Raw genomic sequence first — 6,406 nt, forward strand, 5'->3', positions numbered from 1 at the left:
CGGTGCTGTACTCCCCAATTGCCGGGCAGCCGAACCCGCTTTATAAAAATGAAGCACAACTTGTCGCTTGAATGGTACGCGTAATAATGCCGCTAATTTATTTTTCACTTTCGTCTTAAACCTAGCTGCTGTTGTACATAGAACAGTGTTGCATTTTTAATATCGTAAATTATTGTATTAGATTAGCTTTAAGGTGTGTTCATACAAGGTGATTTATAGGGTTGCAAATTGTATGCTTTTATCGCATTACAACATACTACATACGTATTAGGGGCATTCGCGATCCGGTATATACTGTCTAGCACGGTGCATAGATAGCAAACAACAACAAAATTATCCAGTCATGCTATTTATGCTATCTATGCACCATGATAGACAACATGCACTGGATCGTGAATACCCCTATTGTGTGTTATCTTTTTCTTCCATTAAAAAAAATGTTTTAGCCACTTGAGACTTGCACTTTCTTAAGCTAGTATTTAATGGGTTATAATACCCTCCTATTACGAAACCAGTATTTACTGTTCAAAATAATCCAGAACCTTCGCTTTTTACCTGACTTCGCTATTTTCTATGTTGTATGCTTTTAGCCCCCACTGCTTTTCGTCTAGAGAATCTTGGCCACAAAAAATATTGCGTAGCGATTGTCAGAATTCCACTGCTATTCCTGTTAATGAATGTAATATAATAAAAAGTAGTTAAAAAATTGTATAGGGTCCAAAAAAACAAATGCAGAAGTAAAATTTAAAATGTTAAAAAAAATGTATAGCCTATTAAAGTGGTTGAAAAATCGCGTTGGTTTAAAGAATTTATTTTTCAGTCATATCGAACACCCTTTACGTACATAAATATATAGTATATGTGTATGTGGAAGAAAATGCAAAGCACTGTCAGCGAAAAAAAATATTAAAAATCTACGTGAATTCTTAGCCAGTTGTAACTTTCAGGCTGTACTATAATTTAATGGCCCAAAAACTGCATACATAAAAATTTAATTTTGTTGAAAATTTCGTAATCAAATTTCCAAATTTTCTTGTGCAATTTTTTACGTTTTGGGAGAACCCTGTCCTTGTTTTCAACTATTTTTTATTATATTACTTTCATTAACAAGAAGAGGAAAATCGAGGTTTTCTTAAAAATGTCTACCTTTGCTGCACTTTGCAAAATGTAATATAAAAAATATAAAAATTAAAAATCGGGCTCAACACATCTCTGCTAAATCCCATTAGGTTTCGACTAAAAAACTTTTATCAAATAAGGTTCTGGACTATTTGAGCAGTAAATTCCAGTTTGGCACCACTGTGTGGTAGAAGTGAGAAGAAAGTTTGGAAAACCACGACAATCTCCAGGTCCGGATTAAAGCACATTCAGGGGGGCCAACATTAGGGTGGTCCAAAACAATAAAGTCGGAATGGTTATGCTCTCACCTCCTAGGATTGTTCTGTAGCGAAAAAAGTATACCCCTATTATTTTATTTTGAAATTTAAGAATATTTAGAGGTCGCTCAAAGCGCAAGCAACTTTTCGTAGAAATGATATAGAATTCTTGAAAATAAATATTTTTTGAAGGGGAAAACTCTTGTTCTCCTCAGGAGACTTTCTATAATAGTACCCAATTATTTATTTAACCATTTTTTAATACTAACGATTTTTTATTGGTCCCCCCATTGCATTTTTCGGGGTTTTTGTGGCCTTATGGCGGTACTATAAATTATAGTTGCGATGAAAAATGGTTAAATAAACAATTGGGTATTATTATTGGGAATCTCCTGCAGATAAACAGAGTTTTCCGATACAAAAATATAGATTTTTAAAAATTCTATCCCATTTCTTTTCCCCACATAAAATACATGTAAAACTTTGCGCGCTTTAAGCGACCTCTAAATATTTTTTGATTTCAAAATAAAAAATAGGGGTAAATTTTTTCGGTATGGAACAATCCTAGGGGGTGAGAGCATAAAAATTCCGACTTTACTTTTTCACATGAATTTTTGGACCACCCTAGCCAACATGCAATCACTAGGAACCTAGTTGTTTGTTCAAAAAAGTCTTGTCATCAAATTTTTTGGTAGAACCTTAAAACCCGTTTTTTTACAGACACGATTATCACACTCATTAGTTTCTCTGGCGTTGCAAAAACCTTATGAAATTCTTTACAAAAAGCTTCTCATCTACACATACATATCTTAACACATTTTTGTTGTTTTTTACAGGCTTTTATTTAATATGCTTATCGCGCAGAAATTTCCAATCGGTTGTAAACTAAGGCTTTCTGCTCATTGGTCGTCCAATCATAGTTGAGTCATAGTTATCGTCATGAAGCAACGATTACATGACGATTACACTTCTGCACACTTGGTCGTGATATTTCAATTCATTTGGCGTCTAAAAATTCACTTGGAGCAGGTATTTTCTGTTTTTTTTGGTTGATATTTTCGCGAAATATTTACAAAAACCTGCAATTTTTTAAATATAGACTGTGCTGCAACATTTCTAGACGTAATTTTCCAGTAATATCTCTACTTTTCTTTTCCTGGAATGTGTTTTGTGTATGCACACAGAGACTTAATACAATTTCGTCATATTTTATAGTTAAAACGCTCATATTTATTAAATTTTAATGCAATTATCCACTTTTTAATGATTTCCACAGATTTTATGCAAAAAAATACTAATTTTTATACAATTTTAATGCAAATATTAACTTTTTCACTAATTTTCCCCCATAAAATGTAAACAAACAATGCGTGCACAACGATTAGCAAACGACAGTGCCGTACTTATCCGTTTCTGCATCTTCTACCATTTGCCGATAACTAGCCGATAACGACAAGTGTGCAGATCTCCTTTGAAATGCATGTGCTCGGCTCAAAATTTCAGGGCGAGACGATAACGCAACTATGATTGGACGACAAGTGTGCAGATAGCCTAACTTGCCGACAAAAACTCGTAGCAATGATGGGGCGAAAAGTACTTGCATAAATTATTGCACGGGTGCGAAAAAGCAAATACTACTCTTTCTCTGTTGGTTTAACTCTTCATTTGCCACATAACAATAAATTGTCCGCCACTGTAACATACATTCCGGCTCTGCTGAAAAATGTTGAAAAAGGAAGTAATCAAAACTTGCTAAATTTGCTTTTCCCTATTTACATTCTCGCCACCGTATAGTCTGTTCCTTTGAACTTCGGACTAAAACCTGTGGAACTGTCAAACTACAATTTTACTCTCTCAAATGAGAGTAAAAGGAGAACAGATGCAGAAGTGCACGGGAACGCAAAAGGTATTATTTTCTGTAGAACCGTCAGTCGGTTTGTTTACATGTTATTTGTACAACACAGATTTGGCTGAAATCACTAACTAATTATTAAAATCTATACATATTCAAATATTTCGTTGTTTACCTCCAATTTTTTTTTACAAATATAAGGTTCTTTGCTTACACCGCTTTCTGTTTTTGTTTGCACATGCAAATCAGCTGATCATTTGACAATTTTCATGAACTTACAGGAAAAAAAAACTCCGGACTAAATCCTGTAACTTCTGGCTAGGAACAGTTGCTCAGTTACTCTCTCAAAAGTGTTCCCACTTACAGGGTTTATGTCAATAGGAACGACTTCCTGTAAGTTTTGACTAAATTCTGTAAACCGGACTGATATTGGAAAATATTAATAATAACTGTATTTATCTTTCATTGCACCTCAGGTTCGCTACGAATTGTATCATTACTTACACTAAGCTAAGTTTATTTTACGTGCATATCTACTTACAAAACTTCAAAATAAAATTTATTTTCCGCTCTTTTGTATCTCCACTCAAATCCACATTGACGAGGGATAAACAATTTTCAGCAAGGATACATTTTATTCAATTTTCAATTTCGGTAAAACAAAAAAAAAAACAGCAACACATTTAAATAACTAAAAGTTTGCATTGTTTGCATTTGTTATTCGAATTTGTTTTCGTATTTGTTTTTCATTTGTTCGGTAATAGCAACAATTTGCCGGGGTCGCTGCAATGCCATGGGTAGATTAATCCACTCAGGTTGAAGGAACTGACGGTCGTCATAGTAGTCGCCATTTTCCCCCACTCAATCGTTGACGCTCAACACCAGCGTGAAAACTTTTCCATTATTTCGTTTTGCGTTGTTTTGCGTTTTTTTACGATGGCCAACACAACATTGAATGAAGTTCATCGAACAACTCCACTTCGTTATTGTGCTTTTGATTGCTTTTATTTGACTCATTTTTTTGCTCTGTGTTTTTGTTTTTTTATTGCATTTTCATAGCAAATTGATCAGCATGGCGCAGGTCGTTAGCTTTGAGAAGTCTGAAAAGCTGATTGTTTCTTTTTTTTTTTAATTTTTTGTTTTTTTATTTGCTGAGTTTATTTAGTGTAATTGTGTTTCATTAAAAGTATTAATTAACCCTAGAATACTAGATGAGGTTCGTGCAACGAATTCGGTTATTTCGTAATATCTCGCTTTTAAGGATTAAAATAAGCTTTTATGAAAACTCAGATAAGCGCTGTATATACACAAGTCATTTTAGTAGCCCTGGGCAGCCTCCGCCCGGCGGGCATATTAGTGTATACATACACGGTCTGCTTGAGAAGGTAGCGAAAGCTTCCCTGCAGTAAAATTTAGAGACAGTCTCTTAAAGCGCTAGTTCCGCCCTGCACATTTCAGAACCTTCTCTGAACTAGTGCAAAACGGCTGCAGAGAGGGACAGTTAAAACTATCGGTGTGTTAGTTGCGCTCTGTTGAGAAGTAAATGCACAAATTCTCACTTCTCGTACAATACGAAAATAGCTCAGCGGGAAGACCTCCGACTCTAATATCGTTGATCACGAGTTCAAATCGCGGAGGAGGCAGTTGTGATTTTCAGATTTAAGAAGTTTAAATTGTTGAGTACCGCTTAAAAATTGAAGAGAAAGTGATCAAGTAATATAAACAAAATACAAAAAATTTATAAAAATTTAATAAAATGCAATCTGTAAAAGAAAAACCGAAAAAATATCAAAAAATCGAATAATTAGAATTTTTTTTAATAAAAAACTTATTGTCGCAGATCTGTCTAAAATGGAACTAGTTTAGAATAGAAAAATAATCTAATAATCGAGTTTTAAAATTTTTTCTCAAAGAAAAACTTACTGGCCCAGAACTGTCCAAAATGGAACCAGTTTGGGACTAGTTCGAAAGTTCTGCAGAGGGGAGCAATTTCCACTTCGTAGGACATCGCCATGTAAAAAGAGACAGTTAAAAGCATTGCGTTGGGATAGATCGAGAACCAGTACCGCCTCTTAAAGAGCTAGTTCTGCGCTAGTCCTGAACTAGCGCGATTTACTAAAGGGTTCATTCAACTGCACGACTTGTTCGCACGCACACAGTGACATCAATTGCACGCACACTGAGGCCAGGGCCGGATCTACGGGAGGAAATAGGGGAAATTCCGCCCCGTTCCCCCTCACCCCCAAATCCGAGTCGGTCGAGAAATCGAGGTTAAGAATTTAAATCACACTCTTGGTATTGTGATTCTGCTTCCGGAACAATTTCGCGCTAATTGCAATTTTTTTCTGATATGAAGTTGGCCATTTCTAATAGATTTTGTCGATGAACTAATTTCTGAAAAATATGCACAGCATTTTAAAATACATCCCTTGTCCTTTCACAAACCGCACAGTGTGCTTTTTAAACACTGCATGCGAATTAATCGCAGAGCTGTCGACAGAAGCAGCATTTTGATACGAAACAAAACGGTCTTGAAAGCTAAAGTAAATCCCTTTCAAGAAAAAATATTGCCATTGAGCCACAATTACGCCGTGACCTTAAAGAAATTGGTCAAAAGTAGTGTTCTTCAAAAAAACATGCAAAATCCACGGGATATATTACAAAACAAAAAATGTATATATTTCTTATATTGTATATAATTCTTATTCTATATTTCTTATTATACTAGTTCTACTACTGTTCAAAATTCGAAAAAATGTCAACCTCTTAATTTGAAAAATGCATTATATATTGCATTTTTATGATTTGCATGCAGCTGTGCATCCTTCACTCAATTTTTGTATCCCTCAATCAATAAGGACATTTAAAGACCATTAATTTGAGCCAAGGTAAAAGCCTTTAGGCCGATCTAAGAGCCAAGTTATAACAATTTTAAACCAAACTTCGAAACTTCTGTGCTAGTTTTTACTCCGAAATTAGAAAAAAATATGCGTAAAATGTCTTAAGAAATTTCAGAATCGAAACAATTTAGTTCTCAGACTTCTACTTTGGCTTAAATTAAAGGTCTTGAATAGCACTAGAATAGTGTGAAGGATGCAAAGCTGCAAGCAAATCATAAAAAATGCAATATATAATGCATTTTTCAAATTGAGGGGTTGACACTTTTTTTCCGCATTTT

This window comes from Rhagoletis pomonella, unplaced genomic scaffold, assembly GCF_013731165.1.
Source record: "Rhagoletis pomonella isolate Grant_MI unplaced genomic scaffold, Rhpom_1.0 Rhpom_scaffold_00006, whole genome shotgun sequence".
Taxonomy (NCBI): domain Eukaryota; kingdom Metazoa; phylum Arthropoda; class Insecta; order Diptera; family Tephritidae; genus Rhagoletis; species Rhagoletis pomonella.